The 27,339-nt window shown below is 40.9% G+C and overlaps 1 pseudogene; it reads left to right on the top strand.

Moving 5' to 3' along the window:
- Window positions 1-334: 334 nt before the first annotated feature.
- LOC111157316 lies at window positions 335-6,465 on the top strand (annotated as a pseudogene).
- Window positions 6,466-27,339: the final 20,874 nt, after the last annotated feature.

The following is a 27,339-nucleotide window of genomic DNA, read 5'->3' as shown; positions in this document are numbered from 1 at the left end:
GCCCTTTGTTCTTTACAAACGTTGTCTCTGTGATGCTTAATAAACTGGGAATGGATGTTGACCGTGTTGACCTCCCCTTTAAAAGCCAAAAAATAAAATCAGCTGCTATTCTCGGTTTAGGGACCATATTCTTAAAGGAGAAGCCATGGAAGGTAATTGGCTTCTATTATTTAGTTCTTGTTTAAAAAACGTATGCATATTTATTGTAGAAAATGTAAGAAAATACAAAAAGAAAAAGTTCCAATCACCAGAAATCCTATCAGAACACAAAATTAACATTTTAGTTCTGTTTTTGTTTTTGTTTTTCAAAGTTGACATTTTATTCTTCCGATCCATGAGCATGGAATGTTTTTCCACCTCTTTGTGTCTTCCTCAGTTTCTTTCATAAGCATTCTATAGTTCAAAATTAGCATTTTAAAATAAAACTTTCCAATTATGCATGGAATCACTGTGTCTTCTTTCTCCTATTTCTGCTGGTTTCTTTCAGCAATATTTTACAGAGGTTGTTCCTTGTCAATAAATAAAAATATAAGTGTCAGTTGTAAGGAATGCTTATATTTTATCTAATCTATAATTTATCTGACCTATCCACCATTGGTAGACACTGATTGTTTTTACCTGTCAATCTATTTTCAATAACAACATATCAATAATTGTTCAAATACTCCTCTGTGTGCCTAACTGATGATTTCCTTGAGTTGAATTTCCAGAAGTGGAATTGCTGGATTAACAGGTCTGCACACGTTTAGCTTTTGATGGGTATTGCCAAATTGCCTGCCAAAATTTCATACCCATTGTCCTCCCTTCACCAGGGTATGGGAGTGTCTTTTCTCCATATGCTCCCGAACACTGGGTGATAGCAATCCAATTCATCTTTTCCAAGCCAAAAGGCTAAAACACCATAGCATCGACACTCTTTGTTCTTATTTTTGTCTTTAAGATTGTTACTGACTTTGTACATCTTGTTAGATGCTAATTAGCCCTTTGCACAGAACATTATGAATTGTCAGACTATGAACTCCCATTTACTGTGTTGAAAGCGACCACGTGTTAGAGCCTGGAAGCTGGCCTTTAGCCCTGCTCGACACTATCTAAAGGGATTAGTCTACTTCTCCCCAGATGCAACTGTAATATGGGAACAGTCATAATCCACATAGAACATGAGGACTACTTTCTTCCATTATGTGATTAGGAAGAAGAGATGTTGTATTTGTTTGCTTGGGGTTTGGGTTTCTTGTTTTTAAAATTTCTGTTCACCCCTGTGGTAGGCGACCTATAGATTGATCTCCCAGTGATTCCTCCTCACTTCCTGTACACATCTGGTGTGTAATCTGCCCTTGAATGTGAACTGGATCTAGCGACTCGTTTCCAACTCCTAGAATCCAGCAGAAGTGATTGGATGTCCCTTGCAAGATTAGATTATAGAAGACTCTGGCTTCCATCTTGCTCGACATCTTCATGCTCTCCCACTGTCTGTTGTTCTCTCTTGGAGCCCTGGTTCTGGGATGCAAGCTGCCACATTGTGAGTAGCTATATGGAGCTGTCCAAGGAGCAAGAAATTGATGTCTCCAGCAACAAACAGCAAAGAGCTGGGCCCTGCCAAAAGCCACTGAGTGAGACTGGCAGCAGACCCAGCCCCAGTCCAGCCTAGAAACCACAGCAACGCTAGCCTGTAACACCTGGTCACAGCGTCATGAGAGGCTCTGAGTCAGAGATACCCAACCAAGTTATGCCTGGGTTCTTGAGCCTCAGAAACTATGAGTAAATGTTTGTTTTAAGCCGCTAAGTCACAGAGTAATTTGTATCCAGCAAGAGATAACTAAGAGACTCCTGAGTTATCCTCTTGGCCTTTACTATCAGGTGTCATGTGCTCTGCCTCCTGCTGCTGGCTCAGCCCACGCTACCCCTCTGTCATCAATGATCACCACCTAGAACTTGGAGGCCCTCGTCTCAGTGTCCTTGGCCTCACTTAGCAAAGGGGTCAGGAAAACCTGCCCTCCTGTGTGAACAACATGTCTTATTTTCTGTGTTTTGATGCTTTAACATCTTGAGGACCCTGGAAGGACTACCCACCCAACTATCTGTGGCTAGTAATTTCCTGGAAATAGTTATCAGCTCTCCTGGGAGTGCACTTTGCCAGTTCAGGTCAACCCACCCAGAGCCCCTAGCCCCAATCACCTCCTTTATGGGGCTTTCATACTGCCCTAATCAGCTCGGGGCAGGTGCCAGCACAACTAGCAGCCCCTGTACCCCAGAAATGATGCTAACTAGCTAATCCTAAGCCTCCTTAATCAGCCTCACCCATTTCTTCCCTCAGAAACCACAATAAAGGCTCCTGTCCACAGTTTCCCCTTTCTGCCTCCTGACTGACCTGGCGCTTCCCTACTTGCTCTCCACTATTCCTAGCACTGGGTCCCCTTCATCTTGGAATCTGTGAGTATAACAAAATTATCTTTTCTTTTTCTTTTTTTTTTTTTAAGGTTGTATTTATTTATTTGAGGGAAAGAAAGAGAGAGAATGTGGACATGTGGTTCAGTTGGTTAAGCGCCCATCTCTTCATTTTGGCTCAGGTCATGGTCTCAGGGTTATGAGATTGAGCCCACATTGGGGCTCTGAGCTGGCATGGAGTCTGCTTGAGATTCTCTCTCTCCCTTGCCTCCTTCTCTCTTTCTCTCTCTCTCCCTTTCTAAACAGGCACACACACTTACACACAGTAAGAAAGAGAAACACTTCTCTGTGCAGATTCCCTTGCCTACTAATATGCAAATCTTCATCAGTCCTCCTTTGTTTATTACAACCTCCAGATTCTCCATTTAAGGGGCTCATTAGCGAATAGGTTGTTCCAAAATAGTTACTTTGTGTTACACAAAGACTAATGGAAAGTTCTCGAAGTACTACTTATACAAATCGAATTACTTGCACGTCCTTCTGGCCTCTTGCCCGTGCAGGTAAGAGGAGGGAAAGGGTATAGGTTTCCTATTATTTTAGTGTAAAGTCAAGGCCCAATTTAACCCTTAAAGTTGTTTGTTTGTGCATCGGTTCTGCTAGTGGTATAATGAAGGTCATGGATGCTATTGTTTACGCATTTGTCATTATGTTGTTTGTGGTTTTGTTTCCTTTTTGGGAGAAATAGCACTCCACTTCCCATGACTCTTAATCCTGTCTCAAATTTTTTTTTCCAATAAGTGGGGAATATATCGGAGCATATTTTATGGAGACTGTCTTCAGGATTTCCCATACACAGTTTTTTCCTGAGCAAGATATCATCTTTTGTCTACAAACGGAATCTACTTTGAAATTATTCTAGAAGAAAGAAAAAGTGAAAGCCTGTGCCTTTGTAAAGTACAATCAAATTTTGTCACAATTTGTGCTAAGTAAGCCTATTTGTCAATATTGCATTGTATCTAAAGAGGTTTGTATCCTCTTATTTGTCTTAGGTGGAACTAAATAGCATGTAATTTACTAAATCATGGAAAAGGAAAGAGAAATATTTCTGACCCCTTAAACCTTGTGTTTCAGGACTGTCTACCTTTTCTGAGTCTAGATCTGCTTTAGAAAAACTAAGATATTCTGATAGGCTATATTCTGATTTTTTTTTTCCCCCTTGAGGACTCTTCTCTTTGTTTAGTGAACTGCCTCTTGAATAATGCTGTTCCTGGAGGAAGAGAACTATTGAATCATTGTGTGTGCATTGACGAGCAAACACACATACATGGAAAAGTAGCTCGGCTTCTGTAACCAAGAGAAGTTTATGAAACATTGGATTGTTAAGGGAGTCACAGCATTTCAGAGACTGACCTTGAAGTTTTTTAAAAAGTGAATTGATCCCCACTGGAACAAGTACAAAGCCAGCTTTGGTGCTAAATGTAAATTGTTAAAAATGGTACGGAATAACATCTGCCTTGTAGTATGCCTTAATCAGCACTGTGAAAAATGAAAGTTTAACGATCTACTATAGTGGCTTCTAAGTGAAGGATAAACAAATGATGAAAGCGTTTCTTGCATGGTTTGTAACTGATGCCATGAAAAATGTCAAGAACCATCTGCCTCCAACTTATCCAAACTGTCATCAAGTATTCTAATCCAGTCAAACGAGATACAACTAGAACAACCTATGTAACTTGCTGAAGGCTTATCAAAAGAGTTGTAAATAAAGAAGAAAAAAACCCATCAACTGTGTAGCTACAGATTGCGACCAGCTTGCCTGTGGCTTTGAAATTCAATCCCATTTCTCTAGTCTGACAAACTGTACTAAATAGCAAAATGGATTTTTATTGCTCTCAGCCATTTTCGCTTTAGTTGCTATCGAGAGATGAATACACAGTTTCCTAATAGAATGAGAATCATGATTTATTTTTTTAAAGACACAGTCTGGTTTGGACCTCACTGCTCAGTCTATAAGTAGGTACAGAGTGGGCAGAGAAGCTAAGTGCCCCCTTTGTGTGGAGAAGAGATCACCCACCCACGTGGGGCCCAAGACCACCACATTTTTTTTTTTTTTTTCAAATTGGAGCTTCTCTTCATGTTGCTTGCTAAATGGAATTTTCATAAGCTACTCATTAAGAATGGAGAGTTCAAAATCACAGTGATGGGGTTTAAATCCCAGCTCTGCCATTTACTGGCTGAGTGATCCTAGGCAAGTTGCTTAACTTCTCTGAACTTCCTGTTGTCATCCAGAAGACTGAGATAATTATAATTACTTAGATTACAGGTACATATGAGTTCATGCTTATGAAATTCCTGAAACATTGAAGCCTATTATGGAAGAGATAGATAATGCTCACTAAGTATCCTTATGCTTCCCTTGGTTTCCCAGTCTTCTTTGCAAATAGGTGGGCACCAAGTCACGAGTTCTAGCCAGTGGACTGTTAGAGAACGCATGCCTGTCATTTCTGAGCCAAGATATTTAACTGTCTGTGTGCCTCCTCTGTCTTTCTCCTTCTCTGCCAAGACAACCTTGAAATCCGTATGTTCCAGACAAAATAGTTACAAGATGAAGAAAGGCCACTGGTCCATGTTGGATTCCCCATGAGTAAGAAAAATGTCTTTGTTGGGTTTCACTGCTGACATTCAGTGTTATTTTGTATTGCACATGGCCAAGCTAGGCCTAATACATGAATCAGTAGGTGTTAATGTTTATAATTATATATATCTGCTTTGCTACCCATAGATAAACAATAAATATGTATTTAAATGGCATGTACTCTTCTGGCAGTTCTGTTCTCTTCAGCATTTTGCCTGAACAGGAAAAGAAAGCGAGAAGAAAAAAGAAGGTGATATAAATAACCACAGAACAAGGCCAAGTGGTAAAGCCACAGGGATAGTTTTACAAAAGGACCCCTGAGAGGTCAGATGAGGTCAGAGGTGGCTGAGATGTGCTGGAAAAGATTTCATGGATGTGGAGTCCCTTTGTTTCATCTTAAAAGACAATAGTGAAATAGGTACGTGGACAGGTGTGCAGGACATCCTTGCCCCACATCCCCAAGACGGCGAACAATATGGAAGTCTTTCATGAAAGACAAGGAAATAGGAATGACCACTTTACAGATATGAGAAGATAGCCACTCCCACTAATGAAAATAATCAAACTGAAATGAATCAAAATTGAGAGAAGCAGCCGATAGCCTTTTTCCACCCATGAGACTGGCCGAAGTAAGATGACTGATCATACCCAATTGTAGGTCAGAGAATGGAGACATGGTGCTCTCCCTAACCTTGAGGGAGGGAGGGTAACTCACTGCACTTGTGAGTAATTTGGTATTAAATATCAGAAGCCTTAAAAGTGTGCTCAACTTTCACCCAGTGATTTAATAGAGATGATATTCATCACATAAAAGAGCTTACATTGTGAAAACAAACAAAATGACCCACAACAACCAGAAACAAACTAAATGTCCATTGGGAGGAGATTGATCAAATATATGCACTATATATGAGAATTTTATATTTGTTAAAATAATACATATTTAGCGGGTTTTCAGAAAACATGGAAGTGGCAGCAACAGTTGGAGTTTCAACACTTTTGTGACGGTCTCCAGTTGCCCTGTGAGAGGAAAGGAGAGGAAGCCACTATCCTTCCCTTCTCCCTTACCCTCAGTACCAGAGAGTATTACTAACTCTTCCCCTCCCCCAATGTCTTACATCCCTTCCTAGGAGATGAAGTGTATTCCTCACTGGTTTACCAGTTAGTCAGATCCCCAGTGTGGTCTTTCCTTACAGGACCTGGTAGGGAAGGCAATGCCAGGAAAATTGCAGTCACTGCTGGAAAGGCGGGACCAGCTTAGTGTGTCTGGAGCAAACCGACCACCTCGTATCTTTGAGGGTCAGCTACATCTTTGGGATGAGTGGTTTCAAGGCTGGGCTGAGCAGGAGCACAATGAATTTGTCAGGCAGCTGGAGGTCAGTGAGGCAGAGTTCGGGGCCAAGTTTTACCAAGCAGTGGCTGCTACAGCTGGTAAAGATTAACGGGCATTAAAGTCAAAGAAGATAATACCAATGGAGCTGCAACTCCACTGTAGTGAGAACTTCGAATGCGCCCCTTACAGGTCTAGGGATGGTGTCCTGATCCGAAGACGGAACTCGTTGATAGTACAGGCTTGGATTTTTTCAACGTTAACAGCCTATCAGCTGGACTCCTCGCTTAAATGTTTTCCATCAGAGTAAATCCAGATCAACAGTCTGCCTCCTAGTTTGCTCATTTCTAGATGTCAGACCCTCAAGAATTAAATGGCTTCTTTTGCAAGTATAACCAGAAGGAACCTACATGTTATAACTCAAGCCTATATCTAGCCCATGGGGCTGTAAAGTAGAACCTTCCTACCCCAGAGCCAGGAGAGAAGGACAATGAAAGGTCATGTTTTTATAGTTTAACTGGATTCAGATGGCTGGTTTTACCACCCTTACCAGACTCCGGCGTAATTATGTGACATCCCAACTATTAATGTTCCTAGTGATGATTTCATAAAATTATGGACAAGTCAGAAGAAGGAGATAATTAGCTACTCCTTCCACACTGACGTTCGTTTAAATCCAAATAGAAATGACTTTTTCTAAAGCATATGTGATATTCTTGGAGCTGATAATGGATTCCTATTCCGTAAGTTTGCTCTACAATATGAAAATAAGTGATACTCTTTACAGGTTAATTTGTTGTATGAAAATGAAGAATGAATCTTTAGGAAAGAAAAAAGATACATAGATAAACCTACTGACATTTGAAGATCCATAGTATATAGTTAAATAAAAGGGTGTTTTAAATCATTATGAACTATATGATCCTATTTTTGTCTTTATAAAATTCTATATTGTCTATGCTCTATTTTAATGTATTTTTATTTTTTCCAAGTTCTATTTTAGAATTTAGAATTATAATTGATAGAATTACATGTCTAATTATATTTGCATACATATCATATTTTATATACATTTATTTGGACTTTGATTGATTTAGATTGACATATATGTGGATATCCATTCCAGTTTTTCACACATCAAAATTTTAACAGATTATACTTAGGTGGTTTTAGAAGATAGGACCATAAGTGAATTTATTTTTACTCTAAATTTTCTGAATTCTCTCCCATGTGTCTGTTACCTTTATAATAAGAAGAAAGCTATTTCCTAAAAAAATAAGGAAGAAGAAGAAGAGGAAGAAGGAGAAACTTTGCGAATGGCCTTCAAGTTTAGATGAGACTAAGGGGCTCTTCTAATGTCCTCACCCCATGTGTAATGGATACAATTTCTCCCAGCCCAGTTGTATCTACTCTTTGTATGAGAAGATGAGCTGCCCCTGGAAATGGGCCACTTCCTGCTTATGTGAATCATTTTGCATTGAAAAACACTGCCTCCCAACATAGTATGTGCCTACTTAGTATCACCTGCCTTTCCTTTAAAAGTAATTGTATCTCTAATGGGCTTGACAGGCCACAAAAGAAGAGAGATGGATAAATAGTTTAAGAGCTAGAAGACTAGAAATCCCTGGCCTTGTACAGTCAGGGCAAAGGATTCTTAGTTTTGTTACATTTAAAATAACAAGTACGATTTATGGATACTTTGCATTTGGCACGTCTGCGCTGAGCACTTCCAACGCTATATCTCATCCTCACTGCCATCCAATACGGTCAGCTCAATTATTACATCAATTTTATAGATGAAGAAACTGAGTTTAAGTGACTGATTGAGGTTCTGCAGCTAAAAAAGTGGCAGAGTCATTGTTTTGCCTGATAATTGAGAGACTATTAGATTCCAGATGGTAGAACAGCTTGATGAATGGAAAGGGATCAGATTAGGGATTAGATGATCTAGATCATATTGCTGCTAATTCTTGGTTGGTTTCTTCCCCTTGGGTCAGAGTAAATATGGCAAATAGAATGCATGTGTATTTACACACGTGTTCACAGGCGAGTAAAGGAATAAAACCTACATATCTACCTATCTATCCGGATCTAGATCTTTACCAACAAGGACAAAGAATGGGAGCAGAGTGTCCACGGAGGAGAGATGGCAAGGCATTTTTGAAAGATTGAAAGCAGAACAGAGAGTAATAATTAACTTAGCAGAGTGGAGAGAATACAAACATAAGTGCTTACCGTATAAGGAGATGACGCAAGGATATTTGCTCAGGAGGCTCTCGTGGAAGTTAAGGGATGGAAGGTGTCCCGAAGATATATACATTTATTTCTCTCTTTAGCTGTCTTTCTCAGAATATTTTAATCCATTTTGTAGGATTCTTTTTTTTTTCCTGCCAGCGCGTCACTTTATGACTATTTCCTTTTGCTTGCTTTTCATTTTTGTTTCCATCCAAAAAGTTTTGAGGTTTTTAAGTCATGAAAGTATCATATTCCTATTGCAAGAACTTCAAATAATATAGAAGTACAGAAAGTAATAAAAAGAAAGTCTTTCACACCTCCATATGATTCTCTAGCTGTGCTACCCAATCTGGTATCCACTCGCTACATGTTGACATTTACATTTATTTAATTAAACTGAAGGAGAATGAAAACCCAGTGCCATATTTCAAAAGCTCAACTGTCAAGTGTGGTTAGTGGCTACTGTATTAAACAATGCAGAACTAGATCCTGTCTATTATCATAGCAAGGATTTTGGACACTGTTGCTCTAGAGGTATTCAGTTTACTGTACAAATTCTCAATTGTTTTACGATTGCACATAGAAATAAGAATGTGTCACAATGCACGTACTCAGGATTTTACACAAATGATCCGGCTGCTTCTGAGGAAAAGCAGCATTGCCCTTGCTCAATCCTTCCCTACTCCCAAAAGCGCAGCTTCCCAGAAGCACCTATGGGAAAATTTTTAACTCAAATGATAGCGTATGCATTGTCACAAATGAAATAAGTGGAAGCACAAGAAAAGAGCCCTCACCACCTCCCGTCCTATACTCTAAAGGCAAAATCTATTTAATGCTTCTAGGGTATTTTGTTGTTGTTGTTCTTTTGGTGACCATTTCCATAACTTCATTTCTTAATTTATCAGTCAGTCAATATCTATTAACTCTCAATATGGAAGATGAGAGTAAGCTCACCCGTATCGACCACTCCCCTTTGTTTCCTCCTCCCAGTGTTCGAAATTTATATTATTACATTTATTGGTTGCCTCTCTAACTCCAGAGAACATTATTTAACCTCTATTTATTTCATCACCTTTCCCTTGACTTGTAATATCGCATTATCAACTCCTCCTCTCTCTGTCTCCCTCCCGTTCCCAAGTCCCGTTCCCTGCTACCCCCCTATCACCTGTACGTTGCTCATTCTGTCCACCCACCAAAGCTGACTTAGCGATGCTTTCCTCTTCAGCCAGCTTGAAAAGTCCAAAGTCACTTTGCAACATTCATCTAAAGCAAAATTGGTGACTTGAACTAGATTCGCTGGAAAGTTCCAAAATTTGAGTATTCTGCAATTCGCTTAGCTAGATGTGATGTGAGATCATCGGATAGAAACCCAGCTTACACTAGCGAGGGAGTCTTTCTGTGCATGTGTATGTGTGTGAGCACACACACGTGTCTTTGCGGGGGCAAATGTTCTTCTTCCTCTAATCATGTCAGGTGGGGGGTACACGTTGAGAGGCTTTGGGGGTCCCTGGGAGACAAGTTACAGCAGTGTGATTCTGATCCCTTTGATTGTATACAGGCTTCCATATCCCAGATCTTTATTCAGACGCTATCTCTCTGGCATGGCCTGGGGGCTGTGGATACCGCTTAGCTTTCTGATCTTCTAGAGGGTAAAAGATTCCCTCCTCTGGGTAGCGGCACATGCACTGCAAGGTATGGGGAGCAAAATTTCAATCCCAGAGATCTATGCAAATGCATGGAGACATCTATATTATATAGTCCATGAAAGTTGACACAAGTTATTTATAATTTCAATGACAATATTGGATTGCCCTTAATAGGCACGAGTTGAAAGGGGGAACTAACTAAAAGCTAATATTGGAGCTTGCTCTCGGGCTGCTGAGAGGCCCCCAACAATCTCATTGGCGGTCTCTTTTGAAGATCAGTTCTCCTATGTCCATTAAACCAAGATTAAATTAGTTTGTGGGAGCTGCTTTTAGCATTTGCACTATTACATTATGCATGATTCCTGACTGCACATGTCATGAACAAACTAAGCTGAGCTCCATTAGTGAATTTTTAGGGCCGTGCTTAACTTGGAAATGGATTGATTTTGTGTAGGTTAATGTATAGCCATGATGTGGTTGTGTCCTTAAAAATACCCTCTTACATTTGATATCAATAGACAAGCACTCTCTGGGGATTGTGACTCATTTTAAAAGGATAAATTATGCAGATTGCATGATTAGAGAGCAGGAGACCCTATCACAGTATATTGTCTATCAGGGAAAAATACCAGTCCCCTCCTCCACAGCTTGGCGAGCTCGGGAGCTCTTACGCAGTGTCCTTCCTTGCCAGGAAATTCCCCACGTGGGCAGAATGGTATTCTCGGGATCATTTGGCAAATCAGGGCAGAGCCAAAAATTGAACTCAGATTGTTTAAATTCTGGTTATGAGAACCAGAAGACTGCATTTTGGGGGACTTCAGACCAACCTTCCCACTAGAGGGCCAAACCCATTTTTTGTCCTTTGGTGGTGTGTTTTTGTCCTTTGGCTCCTTTGGAGCCATGGTGGTGTAGTTGTTGGTATATACTTGCTGAATTGAACCAAATATAATTCAGCCTCCTCATTTTATAGGGAAGGTGGATGGGACACAATGTCAATATCTAGTGAAAGAGTGCTTTTACGAAAGTGGACCCAAGACCAGGCACAAAATTCGGTCAGCCTCTGTGTTCAGTGGGGGAGCAGACCAGGCCCAAGCAATGACCCTGGAATGGGGGAGACGGCAGCAGTTGTGCTGGGAATACATAGGACGGTCCTCCAGCCACTTTGGGGTGATGATGTCCGAGCTTAGTCAGGCCAGTGAGTTGGTGGAAGGCATCCAGGCAGGATAGGTGGGAGCACAGGCAGGAGCATAGGTGCAAAGAGGAAACCATGCAGAAATGGTCAGGAGTCTATAAGCCAGGATGGGAAGTGGAGAGAGAAATCAAGAGAGGTAGGAGGTAACAGATGATCAGGGAGGAACTTCCCTGCAAAGGAGCTTGCTTTGCCCAAGAACGTCTAGTACTCACTCCCAGGAGCGGGAATTCAGATTCCCGGAATCGAATTCAGATTCCTGGAAACGTGCCATCTTTTGCTGTGCTTACTGGGACAACTTCTGTTGCAGACCTTGCTTTTTATTCGTCTTCTTTAATTAGAAAAGAGACACCTTTTAACCTCTTTTAAGGACGAAAGGATATAAAGAGGAAAACCAAAAATTTCCTGCTTATTTACTTTTCCAAACTAGACATGCTCATGGTTTTGTACCTATCGTTCCAGACATATTGTCCGTGTGTAAGAAGCGTGGCATACACGTGGCATCGAGCAATATGCATGGCTCAGGAAGTTGCTTTGGTTCATTTGGGAGTAATGTCATACATCTTTCCGTGGCCATGTAGTTCTGCTTCAGTTTTAAAAAATGGCTACATTGGGTGCCTGGGTGACTCAGTTGGTTGAGCAACTGCCTTTGGCTCCTGGACTTCCAGGATCGAGTCTCGCATGGGGCTCCCAGCTCCTTGGGGAGTCTGCTTCTCCCTCTGACCTTCTCCTCTCTCATGCTCTCTCTCACTCATTCTCTCTAAAATAAATAAATAAAATCTTTAAAAAAAAATGGCTGCATAGTATTGCATGACCCTTATTCATTTAACCAGCACCTTGTCGTCAAGCACGTGAAGGACTTTTTCCTTTCCCTTTTTGTACATACACTCACACATACATATACGCACACATATATGTAGACAATACACATATGTAATATACATAGTGTCTACATGTGTACTAAGGATCATATATATATATATATATACACACACACATATACTATATGTATAGTACATAAATATATACTATATACACTTAAATATATAGGTATGTACATATATGCATATAGTATACAGGCATATATGCTAGTATACAGGTACACATATATAGGTGTGTGGTGTATATATAATATATACTATACATAGTACATATAAATGGTAGGAAAACAAAACATGCATTAGATACACTCTGAAGTTATGAGAATGGTGTCTCAAAAGAAGGAATGGGGAGGAAAACATAAGCTATTTGGTTTATCTATAAAGTTTTATTTCTTAAAAAATATATATATAGCAGATGAGGTGGATACATTGGTACTCTTATGTTATCCTTTGTGCTTATCCTCTCTGTATCATTCAGTGCTATAGTTTATTTATAGAGCAGGCTGACATTTTCATCCTTTCCTATGCATCATTGTATTTCCTGCAGGCACACACTTGAGGAAACTGTCCATGAGGTCTCTAGACAAGCTCCTGGGATGGTCATCTCAGGATTAATGGAGAGCCTCTAAGTGTCTAGCTTGTTTTCCATCCTGAGAGCAACAGGAAGTAAGAGATGGGGCATGTCAGACTGACAATTTCCCCCCTTTTCACCATGCTGTGGTTTCTTCCTGGAGTCCTTCTGGAAAAGTCCAGTGTGCCAAGCAATTCCACTTGCTGAGGGACCTGATGTCTTAGCCTGTGGCTCATTGCGACGTGGTGGCCTGGTCACAAATACATCCTCTCAAATGCTTTGCATTATTCCCCTTTTTCTTCACCTTTGCCACTGTGCTCTTGTTCCACCCAGATCAAATGTCAAATCCTTGATAGTTAATCAGATATTAAATCCTTGCCTCACCTCTGCTTTCCAGAGTACTCAGTACATTCTCATGACCCACGTGTGGGTTCTGATGCAGAGTTCATGGGGAGCCCCGGGAAAGTTGGTCTGATGAGTTCTAGAATCAGACAACATGATTTAGGCAAAGGCTGATGTGATCATGGAGCCAGGTGTCCTAGCTGCAGCCTTGGCTCTAGTTCTCATTAACTGTGTGGCCTTTGACCTCACTCAGCAGTCTCACGGAAATCATATTACCTGCCTTCCTTATCCTGAAATGCCATCATCAAGATCAGGAGAGATAAGGTCTGAGAAGGTAATGTGTAAGCCATAAAGCAGCACACAAATGATAATTATTGCTACCAAACATGAATTTGGTCCAATGACCTCCACTGTTCTTTTCTGCCAAAATACCAATGTTAAAAAATAGTTCTAAAATTGGGGAAGCCTCAAATAACTTAGGTGTGTTATTTTGTTTTTAGAGAAATATTATCCTGTTAGAAGGGGGGTCGTTCATCTCGGACCCACTGGCCAAATTCTGAGGGCAGTTCTGATTTTTGTAAATAAGGTGTTGTTGGAACTCAGCATACCTGTTCGTTCACATACTATCTACATCCACCTTTACACTACAGCCATCTACAGCCATGTCACACAGACCCAGAGTTGAGTATTAGCAGTTGTAACATAGAATGTCTGGCCTGCAAAGCCCGAGATATTTACTATTTGGCCCTTTATAGAAAAAGTTTGCTTGAACTGGAGGAAATGCCAGGTGGCTCGTCCTGTTCCACTAACACTATATGTCAGAGCGGTGGCCTCCGGTTTACATGTATCCGCAGGAGGATCGTCTCTGGGTGCCAGAAAAGAATATTATCATTTTGATTTTTTTATCTCCTTCTTTTCTACTTCCATTTTAGTGCATCCTTTAGGAAAGCACAAGGTGACCAGTATGATTGAACCTATATATAATTTATAAAGAAGTACACATAAATAATTGCAGTTGAGGTAAAGAGTCAAAAGTATTTATCAAAACAAGTCTCTGAGATCTAGCACGCAGAGCTGGTTATTTTGCCTGAACTACTCCTATGCGGTGCTCCATGATTTGGGTAAACCACAGTCTATGTGTTAATTCCCCTTTGATTCATAGTTGGGCTGCTCCCAGTTCTTGCTGCTACAAACAAGGATGCAGTGACCACATCTGATTTGCTTTCTTCCAGACCCGTGACTACTTTGTAAAGCCTGATGGTGGGAACTTACTCTGACCTTGACCACGTTTGAGAACCACATAGGGCTAGGAAGATCCAGACCCAGACACAGCGGGGCCATTGCTACATTCTTCTTTGCTAACTGCAGATGTGCTTTATCTGCCTTGATAACAAATGAATGACACTGAAAATCTTCATCAGGTTCAGAATATGTAGGGGAAAGAAAGATCTCAAAGGCATCACTAAGTTGGGAGTCTATAGGAAGAAAAAACACTAAACTGAGGTGCCTCAGACACCCTACTTCTCACCTGTCCCTAGTTCTCTGCATCGGTGAGGGCTCTCATTTTCCCTGTTGCTTCAGGGGTTAACCCCACCTTAACCTTTCCTCACCCAGGCTGGCAGCTTCCATCCCTATGCTTGTTGTTTAAGTATGCTCTGTGCTTAGCATGCAGCCCAGTGCAGGAGTTGAACTCACAACCCTGAGATGGAGACCTGAGCTGAGATCAAGGTGCCCATCTGCCCTTTTTGATCAGACTGCACTTTTTCCTATCCCCGATTTTATGCAGAATTCTGGAAATTCTGTGAGTCTGTACTCCGATTTGAATTATTAACACAGGTCAGTATTTGTACATTTAGAAGCAATATTCTTTTTTTCAACCATCCCTATGATACAAAAAAAGGACATTTTCAACCACCTGCATGGATAGTCTTTTTATACTTTCTATGCTTTGGGGTTTTTTTGGGGTAGTTTCTCCATTCCTTAGCTTGTCACTCTCTCCTTTCTTCCTTCCCTCTTTCTCCCTCTTTTTCCTTCTCGAGCACCCTCTTTGTCTGTCTGTCTGTCTGTCTCACTCTCTTAATATCATTTACTTGGCTGTGAGCCAAAGAACATTCTATGGATTATGGGTATGTGTGTGTTACTTTTTTCTCCTTCTTTTTGTTTGAGTGTTAGGTTAATATGACCAAAACCATGTTCATTCTTGGTACCAAAAGTGAAACACTGGTTGGATCTCTGGGACCAATGTTTTAACTACAGTGAAACTATAAGCTTTGTAAGGACCTGTTTTAGTCACCATTGGAACCCTACAGATAGAATATAGTAGATGTCTAATAATATTCGTTGAATGAATGAATGAATGAATGAACAACCAAGCACTGAAGTGGGAAATAGGTATAATGGGCCAGTCAGATTCAGCATCATGGAGAAGAGTCCTAACTGAGAGATTCCTCAATTATAAAACTTGGGCACTAAAGTATAGAGAGATTGGGAGACTGCTCTTCCGTGTTCAGATTATATCTTTGATACTGTTTAGTTGCTAAAGAAATGGGACAATTATTCCACATACTATTTACTCTAGAATTAAACTGACAATAAGGAAAGTTGTATTGTGATTTTTTTTCAAAACACCAGTCTTTGTGTCTTCCGTTCTCCCATTTACCATGAGTCTTTAGGCATGACACTTTACTCTTTGATGTTTTGGTTTGTTTATCTACAAAATAAACAAAAAAACACAGCATTTCCCTTACAGGTTGGTTCTGATGATTAAATGAAAGAATTATTGTAACCTGAATAGTGATAAGTTTTCAATAAATGTGAATTCCTTTCTCCATTTTTCTTCTTTTCCTTAGTCGAGATGATTCAGTTATTGGAATTCTGAAAGCCTTCTTTAAAGGATGGTTTTGTCTCACAGATTTAAACGGCTGCTGTATGACTAAGCTATGATATATGCAGGATATGAGAAATGTTGAGTTTAAAAAGTGGAAATTTGAACATGGATCCTGGGGAGAGATTTCTAAGAGCTATTTATTTTGCTTATTAAAAACTGTAATTCTCTTCATGTTGCTAACATCAAAGATCATACTACTGTATATACATGTATATATATTTTTAAGAGTTTACATGACTATTTTAGATTGAATTATATCACTCAAAAAGATATGTCGAAGTCCTAACCCCAGGTACTTGTGAATGTGACTTTATTTAGAAACAATCTTTGGAGATGTAATTCATGTTAAGAGGAGGTCATATAGGGTTAGGGCATAGGTTTCCTTATAAGAAGAGAGAGTTGGAGACACTCAAAGAGAAGATGGCCATATAGAGAGGGAGGCAGAGATGGTAGTTATGGTGCCAAAGCCAAGGACCTCCTGGTGTGGCCAAAAACTGGAAGAAATAGGGAATGACTCTAACCTTTGGAGGGATCAGGGTCTTGCTGGCATCTTGATTAGCTGGCATTTTGATTTTGGACTTCTAGCCTACAGAACTGTCTTAGAATAAGTTTCTGTTGTTTTAAGCCACTTGATTTGTGGTGCTTTCTTATGGCAGTCCTAGGAAACATACATAATGAACTACCTGAAGTTTTCCAATTTTATGACATTTTTAACACCAATCTTGTATTGACTGAAAAGGGCAACAGAATTTGTTGGACCAAATTCATGTTTGGTAGTAATAATTATCATTTGTGTGCTGCCTTATGGCTTACACATTACTTTCTCAGACCTTATCTCTCCTGATCCTGATGATGGCATTTCAAGATAAGGAAGGCAGGTAATATGATTTCCATGAGACCGCTGAGAGAGATGAAAGGCCACACAGTTAATGAGAACTAGAGCCAAGGCTGCAGCTAGGACACCTGACTCCATGACCGCATCAGCCTTGGCTTAAACCATGTTGACTGATTCTAGAAACTCATCAGACCAACTTTCCCTGGGCTCCCCATGAACTCTGCATCAGAACCCACACGTGGGTCATGAGAATGTACTGAGTACTCTGGAAAGCAGAGGCGAGACAAGGATTTAATATTTCATTAAATATCAAGGACCTGGTATTAGATTTGGGTGGTACAAGAGCACAGTGGCAAAGGTGAAGAAAAAGGGGAATAATGCAAAGCATTTGAGAGGATGTATTTGTGACCAGGCCACCACGTCACAATGAGCCACAGGCTAAGACATCAGGTCCCTCAGCAAGTGGATTTGCTTAGCACATTGGACTCTTCCAGAAGGTCTCCAAGAAGGAACCACAGCATGGTAAAAAGAGCAGGAAATTGTCAGTCTGACATCCCCCTGTCTCTTGCTTCCCATTGATTAATGTTCATCTTATGATAAGCTGACTATTCTTCGATCCACTTTCAGGTGCCCTCATCTGGCCCTCTGTGGCTTAGATATATTCCAGAGTCACTATGGAAGGTTGCACGGCTCATGCATGCTCAACTCGGCGGTGAGTTTTTATTAGTGAATTTTACTTTTCTCTGGCCACTAGAATAGTTTTGCAGAACTAGTGAGGGAGCCAACCACCATTCTTTTAGAGCCTCCTGCTCCCAAGGGAAAAAGGCAAAAAGAGGGGGTGTTGAGAGGCCTCTGCCAAAACAGATCGAGATCAAGAGCTGTTCGCAGGTTAAACGCTTGTGTGTTCTCTGCTAAGTGTCTTCCACGCATCCTCTCCCTCAGTCATCCCTACTGTATAACAGGCACCTGCATTTTCTAGAGGAGCTCCAGTCATTTGAGAAAATCAACCAAAGGGATCTACTGTCAAGCTCAATTTTTGTCCTCAGGTTATTTGACATCAAAACCAGAGTTCATAAGCAGGGCGTTATACTACTTGATCGTTATCATACTTCATCGACTCTAAGACACCATCGACTGAAATCAGATTGTTATTCTATGTCGAATTGAGAACAACGAAGAAAACCAGTGTCCAAGAAATGGGAGCACCCAGAACTTTCACGTCTGACCTATTGAAAGATTTATTTTACACTCACTTATTACCATAGAAAGGAAAGTCTAAGTGAAATGACTCAAGAGATTATTCCTAAAACATCTTCACTTCCGAGTAGTGTTTCATCTGGGTTGGCGAGGTCACGAAGAGTTTTGGTGATCAACATTCAGCTTGGGGAAGTCTACTGTTGTCTTCTCAGGATTTTCTTACAAACCGGTTGCTACTAGGTCTCCACACGTGTTTGCCCCGAACACACAATGACAAGTCAAGTACATCATTACTACCACCTGTGTGATGAGGACATGCGCCCAATTTCAGAAATGTGAGACTACACATTTAGAATCTATGAAGTATGAAAATTTTATCCCTGGTCCTAATCTCGGTATTGTTTTCCATTTGGAATGCAATGCTTTCCTCCCATGACCCAGGGGATTTTCGCTGGCTGTGGAGGCTTATTTGGGGAAAAAATGTAGAAAATCTCCCTGTTGCTGGGTTTCAGTAATCCCAGCAGCAGCATCAATGAATTGGATTATTTTATCGGTCAACCCAGCCCCTCCATTCTTTGCAAGCGAGGAGATTTAACTGTGTTTGAGAAAGTTTTCCACTAAAACTCCTGGGCTTTTAACTTATGTGGAGTCTTAAGTACCATTCATCATCTTATCTAATCTGATAGCCAAGGATAGCTTTGTCAAAGCAGAGTCAAGTATTGGCAATCCCTCAGAAACCTCAGAAGAATGAATAAAAGAAAAATGATTTAAAGCTGGAAGATTTAAGTAGAAGTTTGAAATCTTTAAAAACTGAACAACGGACCCCTTCCTGAACTGGCTAATGCCGGCTTTGGAACATGAGTAGAAAAGCAGAGTCTGGGAGCAGAGATGGATCTTGGGACATCAGCTCGTGTATTGCAAGAAGGGTACCTCACATCCTGGCCAGAGAATAATAATAACACACCGTCGTGATCCCAGAAGATTTCCACAAAGAACAGATTCCCAACCTGCAGTAACTGTGGGGTGCCTCAGTTTCCCCAAAAGAAATGCTCCAGAATATTGTTGATGTCATTTGTCTTTACTCTCAGAAAACATGACCCTGTCCCTCATATAGCAAAGCGGCTGCAAGGGCTAGCAGTTGAAAGTTTGATTCTGGGGGCGGGAGGGTGCCTGGGTGGCCCAGTCAGTTAAGCATGTTTTGGTTCAGGTCAAGCTCTTGAGGTCACGAGATGGAACCCCTCCTCTGGCTCTGTGCTCATCATCGTGGAGTCTGCTTAAGATTCTCTCTCTTTCCCATTGCCCCTCTCCCTGCTCATGTTCTCTCTCTCCTCTCTCTTTCAAAGTAAATAAGTAAAATCTTAAAAAAAAAAAAAAAAAAGAAAGTTTGGTTCCAGATCCAAGTTAGAATCCTAGCTCTGGCATTTATTAGCTGTGTGACCTTGGGTTAATTCTGTAACCTCTCTGTGCCTTTGCATTTTCATCTATAAAGTGGGGAAAATAATTATGTCTCTTCAATGGTATGGTTATAAAAATTAAATGTGAATGTGTGTTAAACCTTAACACACAGTAAATGCCTGACCCTAGTCGGTACTTTATAAATGCTTTTCAAATAAAACAAAAGCAACAACTGTTTTTTGACTGAGGTTCAAATAACTAGTATAATCTGAATTGGAGTCTTTTATTATGTCATATATCTATTGCTTCCCTCAATTTTAAAGGAAAAAACAATGAATCAGTATAGTCACCTGGCTATTCTGCCATCAGCATATTTACCTCGGAGGACATACATACATGTTTTTTCCCGGAATTCTGATAAGTGGAGATGAGAATTTTCTGGACAAATATCCAGCCTGCTCTGTGTGTAAAGGCAATATGCGTATTTTGCTTTCTTTTTGGTTGACTTTCAGTTGCTGTTTCTTGCTACATCGGAACAGATGGAGCTTAGCGAATCTTCGGACCAAGGCAACTTGCCCTCTGCGTTTGAAAGAAATGCTGCCTGGTACCAAAGTCAGAGCTCTTAACTGCAAGACTTAAGGCTCTTCCCTCCAGGGCTCTGCTCTAAGTGTGATTCAGTCCCACTCCAAGGGTTGCCTTCTCTCTATTCTCTTACCTCCTGCTAAAGTGGTTTTTTTGTTTGTTTGTTTGTTTTGCCTTTTTAAAAAAAATTTTAAAGATTCTATTTATTTATTAATTTACTTCCTACTTAGAGTGTGAGATAGGAGAGGGGCAGAGGGAGAGGGAGAAAATCTCAGGCGGACTGAGCTGTACGGCTCACATCATGATCTCAGGGTCATGAGATTGAGCCCTGGGTGGGGCTCCACACTGAGTGTGGAACCTGTTAAGATTCACTCTCTCCTTCTCCATCTGTATCCCTCCTCACCTCCCCACCCTCCACACTTGCACGTGCTCTCTCTCTAAAAAAAGTAAATAAATAAATAGTGAAATCGTAAATAAATAGCAATCATACCCTTTCCTTTCCTTGCCCTTGCAGATTTACCTCAATCCTCAAAAGCAGCCTGTTAATAGTTTGGTGTCTGTGGTTTCAGGACACTTCTCTATGATAGGATACAAACATGGGTGTGTGTGTGTGCATGTATACATTTGTAGAGAGGCTGATATGTATATGAGGTGTGGATCTCAGGACACACACTCAAAAGATACATTTCTTTATTTTTAAGAAATCCCCATAATTTAACTCTGAACTTCTGTTTCCAAGCTGCCAGGAAATTCAAGCCCACACTAAGGTCCCCCAGATCCTAAGGCTTGTGCAATGTCTGTTCTAGAAGGTTCTGAGTCATCATGAGGCCTCCTTGAATTTTTCTCTCATACTGATTACTGCTGAGAGGTTCCATTCTCCCTTTCCAGAAATGCTTTGCAAAACCTGCACGGGTGGCAAGAACACCTGAATGGGCAGAAGGAATGGTGGGAGAAGCAGGGAGAAAATGCCATTTACCATCTAAGAAGGCATTCTACCTACATGTGTTGATATTATTTCAGGAGAGCCAGAAATGAGGATATCATGGCACAAATCTGTCATAGTTAGCCAAAAAAACTATTCTTAGATGATCAGTGAAATGATCTTGGTTGCTTTTCCTGTTCTTCCTGAGAGTGAATTAGCAGATTTCAATAAGAAGGAGAAAGCTGGGTAGGGCCCCTCTCTGGTTCATGTGTGCGTGAAGTTCTTCGCTAATGGATGCTTTCGAGCGGTGCTCAGAACTAAGCCTCATAATTCGATAGAGGCACAGTGAGCTGCGAACGGAGTGAATCATTACTTGAATGGTGAGAAAGGCACACTGCTTACCCCTCGTATTCTCTCATTAGGTTTTTCTCTCCCCCACTCCCCTTCCTTTGTCGGTGTATTGATTCGTTTTTTTATTTCTATTTTCTTTCCCGTCTGTTTGTTCTGCTCTCTGTCCTGATTTTCCTAACTGCAGTGGAAGCTCAGCCCATTCCACTGTGAGAGACAGAGTCCCTTAATGAAACAGTCGGCGATAAGGAGCCGGGCTCCTCACGCACTGTCAATAACTATCTCTGAAGTTTAAAGGAGAAGCATGAACCTTGTGAGCTTGGGGGAGACAACTCACTTTGTAATTTAGGCTGAGCGGGTTGGACGCTGTATTTGAGGTGCTGAGCGAGGGGGAGGCTTGACCCATTACACATTACATACCCAGCTTGAGTTCCAACTGATTTCCCAGGCTTCAGCGAAGTCAAGGAAATTTTAGAGCTCCAGGATTCACAAAGTACAAGTACAATCTGAGAACATTCATCATGTTATCTTATCTGATGGTGCCATTTCCCCCTTCTGTTCACCGAAATAGAAAAGTCAGTGCATATGGGTGACGCACCCTTGGCATTGAGGCATAAGGCATCTTGGAGACGTTCTCTTGGCCGAGTTGATGTGTGCTGTTGGGGTATGGGAAGTCAGTTTTCTCTCTCAGCTCCCAAAAGTTCTATCAATTGGAAGTGCAGCTGCTATCTGAGATCTCAATATCCTTCCAGATAACATGTCACCCTCTAAAATTTATATTAGAGTAGCTAATAAAGCTGGATATCGATCAAATGTTGTGTGTAGGGGTGAGAAGGAAAATGCAGAAAATTGGAATCCTTCATCTTTTTAGCATACTGCCTCGGTGGTTTTTTATTATGACCCATTCTGATCTTTTGCATGACCCTGAGAGGAAGGTATGGGATCCTAACCCATCTGTACCTCTTAATGGCCCCATATGATATGTGACTCAGTAAAGACCCAAATTTGTTTTGATTTCCACTGCTCCTCCAACCGCCAGAACTGTGGCATTTGAGACTCGTGATCATCAGCAAAATATCCTGTATCCTATTGTTTGAACATTCTCTCCAGGATTGTGCTCTGAGACCTGGCTCCCCTTTGAGGAGATTGCTACTCATGATCTTGGACCAGAGCCTGGAGATAGTTCATTTTATTTTCTTTCTCACTGCTCTCTCTAGATCACTTCCCGTCTCCTCTTCCCTAAACACCAGTTGCTTTGAGATGCATGCTGTCAGACTATTTACTACTACTCTCTTTTTGCGCTGTTGTCTGTGAATGTCTGAGCCACTCCATATCCCTAAGCGCTGACAGTGTAAACAGCTCAGTAGGTCCTTCTTATAGTCATATGTTTATTCTTTGGGGAACAATGCAACACCTTCATTGGTAACCCATCCAACCTGTTGGTATCATTGTGTCTCTTCCTTCAAAAGGTTTTTTTCCTTCATAACACCTGTTTTAGTCATCCTTTCTCATATCACTCTAAATCTCTAAGCTCATTGCCACTTTTGCATTCATCTGGGACATTTTCTTCAGATCTCTCATAGCCTGTCCCCTATTATCCAGGTCTCTGTTGAAATGAAACTTCCTTGGAGAACTCTTTTGGACTATCCTCTCTAAATAACCATTTGCTCTACCACTCACGCCTCCCTATCTTCTTACCCTGCTTTGTTTTCTTCACACCTCTTATTACTGTCTTAAAGGTATGAAAGTATTTCCTATCTCCGTCCATGAGGAGAGGATTTTTGTCTACTTGTTCACCACTGAGTTCTGGGCACCTACACTCTGTCAACTCATATTAGACCCTAAATAGGTGTTTGAGAATTAAGTGATGAATAGATTATATGTGTTTATAGCCACGTACCAATTTACTAGGATACTTTCAGGCCATTTAGTGAATTATCACACTATCTCAATACTCAGATGGTAACTTTGATATATTAAATGCGTTCCTGGGAATAATTTCCATCAGAATTTTATTTCCCCCACTTGAAATTTTTCTGATGTGTTCTAATTAATCCAATCACATTCATAGCCTATCCTGAATTGCCGTGGAGATTCCTCGTGGGAGCAATTTTGAAACAGGCAGGCCAGCTCTTAATAATATTTCTAGCATAAGTTTTGATAATTCTTTTTATGCTGGATGAGAAAAATTGTATAAAAGGCAAGGGTGAGAGAACATGGGTCATTCTCGTGAATGAGAAGATTTATTGCTTGCTTAATTCTCAAGGAAATACCTTTAACTCCTTCTTTAACTATGGGTCAACAGTTTTTCCTGTGTTTGTGTCGTAGCTTTTTCATGGTCCTGATATTTGGCCCCTTCTGGGAAGTTCTGAGATCCTGAATCAGAAAAGGGCTCTGCTTTGTGTACAAAGATGGTCTGTTGACTTGCCCATCATGAGGCCTCCTGCTGGGCTCTTTCTTCAGAGGGGCAGACTTTTATTTTTTTTCTTACTTTTTTAAGGAATTTACTAATTCCTTTCTGATTTTGCCTCTGATCAGTGGTCTGAATTTGTAAGACATCTAGCAGTATCCAAAGATACAGACCAATGTGAAGCAAAAACTTCCTTTTTTGTGCAACCCTAACTGGACTTCATACAGACTCTGACCTCATTAGCTCCTCTTTCTCAGCAATCCTGTAGTGTACTGTGGAGATTAAAAAGCATGGATGAAGGCCTTCCCTAAGGTAACCTCCTCTGAAATTTAAATTTTATATTTGGAGAATAATGAATCTGATTCTGGTCGCCAGCATGTGAAGGTTTTCCCCATACTCCCAAGCTGGGTGTCCTACAGTTCAACTCAGTTCTGACACTATCCACCAGGAGATGGGGTCAGATCCCACAGGATGAGGGCTCAGTCCTACAAGATTCCCCACCTCCCCCCACCCCGACTGCAGATGCCAATTATAAGACCAGGTTGTCACCAGTGCTTGTGACTGACTGGCTATATAGATTGGAGGGTCCACTAGCCCCCACCGCAGGTTTGAGAAATGTGCCAGAGTGGCTCAGGGAACACAGGGAAACATTTTACTTATTCGGTTACTGGTTTATTATAAAAGGATATAACTCAGGAACAACCAGATGGAAGGGATGCTTAAGGCAAGGTTATGGGGAAAGGAGCTTCCATGCTTTCTCCAAGTGAATCATTCTCCCCAAATCCTGTCTTTTGATTTCTTAGGGAAGCTTCATGACACAGGCATGATTGCTTAAATCATTGCCCCCTGAGAACTGAACTCAATTTCTAGCCCCTCTCTCCTCCCCCAATTTGGGGGCAGAAGGAGGACTTGGGATTAAAAGTCTTTGACTCTCCTGGCAACCAGCTCCAAATTTAAGTGACTAAAGGGGTTTCCAAAAATCACTGGCTAACAAAAGAAAAGACACTTTTATGGCTCTCATTACCTAAGAAATGGTTTTTAGGAGCTCTGTTCCAGGAGCAAGTCGAAGTCCAAATACATATTTCTTATTATAAATCACAATATCACATGGAGAAAACCACAGGCCCTCCAAACTTGAGTAAGAAGGTACTGGACTTTCTCAAAGTTCATATTGAATAAATGCTAAGTAATTGATTGAATAATAATGGGGAAACATTGGAGATTAGAAAAGGATACGTTCCTCCCTGGGAAAGAACATTCTTATGTTTTGGAGGGATCTTTGTTAGTAGAAGTTTTAAAAATCAGACTTGGAAACTCTCCACTTCAACGTTAATCATAGGCCTGGTAAGGAAGATAAGACTTTAATTGCACACATTCTCATATTAGTGTAATGGGGGAAATGCATGTATATTATCACCCCTTTTCTCTCATCCCCCTGTTATTATGCCATAAAGGAGAGAGTGACTTTAGTGAAGCAGAGAAAGGTGACCAGAAAGGTCAAAGAGCCATGTTGGATATATCTTTGGTAGACACTGGTTGGTGTGGGAAGTACTGAACACGAGAAAAAGAAGAGAATTTTAAAAATAATAAGTAAAGGAATTGATGTAGTCTGTGTGGTTATCTTCATTTTGTTTTTTCTCAAGAGTGTGTACTGATGATATAAACCATTTTCGTACCATTATTTTCCTGAACACACGTTTATGCCTTGTGGGGCCCAGTTTTATAGGGTTGTGTAAGGTGACCCACTGCTGGGGTTGTAATGGAGGAAAGGTCTTTCAGTCTATCTCTGGATGTTCATGTGATTACAGAGAGAGCTAACATATTTTTTAAAATTTTATTTTATTTTATTTATTTATTTGAGAGAGATCATGAGCAGGGAGAAGGGGCAATGGGAGAGGGAGAAGCAGGCTCCCCACTGAGCAGGTAGTCCGATGTGTATCTTGATCTTAGCATGGAACCTGGAACCAGGACCTTAGCAGAAGGCAGATGTTTAACCAACTGAGCCACCCAGGAGCCCAAGAGAGCTGCCCTCTTATTTGGGGCATCAGAGAAGTCTTTTAGGGAGGGATAGTATTTTACTCAAGTCTTGAAGGAGGGGTGGGGTATGGATGAACAGAGTTCATCTGAGCAGAGCTTCCAGATGGAGGCAATGATGAAACATACCAAGACAGTAAAGATCAGAGAAGGAGGCGTGAAGAGTGCAGTGTGGCTGCAAATCTTTGCTTGGAATATGTCCTGCACCCCCAACCAACCCCATACTATTACCCAGACAAGTCTTACTCATCTTCACTGTCTCAGTAGACCTCACTCCCTCCAGTAAGCGTTCTCGACATACAGGATTACGTGAGGAGCTCCCAGATGTGAATTCGGCAATACCCAGGGCTTCTGTGTGCCCATTGACTCTCCTGTCTCCAGGAGGACGGGGGTCTCATGCTCATCATCATTTTCCCCCACATCTATCACAATACCAATTTCTTAATCATTATATTTTTTCCCCCCAGAAATACTTAAATGAGATACTTTGTGACAGATACTTTCTGATGAAATCTTGGAAGATGTGGCATGGCAAACACTGGCCTTCTTGGACCCCTTCCCCCCAGGTGAGCTGATTATTCAGACTTAGCTACTATTGTTGGAAGGGTCTTTAGAAACACTAAGTCACCCCCTCATTATGACAGACATTTCAGAGTTGAGAAAACAGATAATGAGAAGGAAAATGTCTCAAAAAACCCCACACAATTAATGACAGTTGGACTACTCATCATTGAGTGCTTCACCGGTGCATTTTTCTCTGTGCCACGTGGTGACTTTACAAATAAGAACGGTGGTACTATTTTTATTTAAGAACCCGAAGTTTGCAATCCGAGATGCAAAAATAGTGGAAAAAAAAAATCATGGCTAATATGTCATGCCCTGCAGCGAAGCTAAGTCTCCCAGAAGTGACAGAATTTATTTGCCTGGAAATATTAAATATAGAATTACAGAATGCGAACAGCACATTCCCCCTTCCCCTTCTTGCTTCTTGCTCCAGAATCTGTTGTCACTGTTGTCAATCATGGCTGTTCCATTTCGCAACCACTCCCATTTATGTTGAATGTACCTCTATGACTCTAAGGTACAAGGACCCATAATAATAGGGGATTCGTAATAAAAATTTTCTCCCTTTGAACATATAAACTCAGTAAAATATTGATTTGAAGCAGCCAATGGGGGGATAATACATATATTCATCATACTGGAAAATATATTGATCATCTCTATAAAAAGATGTGTTCCTTTAATTTTCTTGGGAGTTATAAGAGCAAAGACCTGGTTAAAAAAAAAAATTATGTCTCCACAGTGGATTTTCCATACATATTTGTCCCACACTGATTTAGCACTGTAGGTCTCGGTGAGCAGCAATGAACAGCAGATCTGGGTTCTCACTTCAGGATGTCACCATCTGGTGGGAGAGGTGGAGAGTGACCACAAGATCAGAGGTGCAACCTTCTATCCCATGGGTGCTGGCTGGGTGCTAGGAGGAAGCATGCATGTATCCCGAGAACC

Source organism: Enhydra lutris, unplaced genomic scaffold (assembly GCF_002288905.1).
Source record: "Enhydra lutris kenyoni isolate GAN:26980312 unplaced genomic scaffold, ASM228890v2 scaffoldscaffold54, whole genome shotgun sequence".
Classification (NCBI taxonomy): Eukaryota; Metazoa; Chordata; class Mammalia; order Carnivora; family Mustelidae; genus Enhydra; species Enhydra lutris.
Note: the sequence above shows the minus strand (reverse complement) of the source record. Positions and strands in the feature narration are given on the sequence as shown.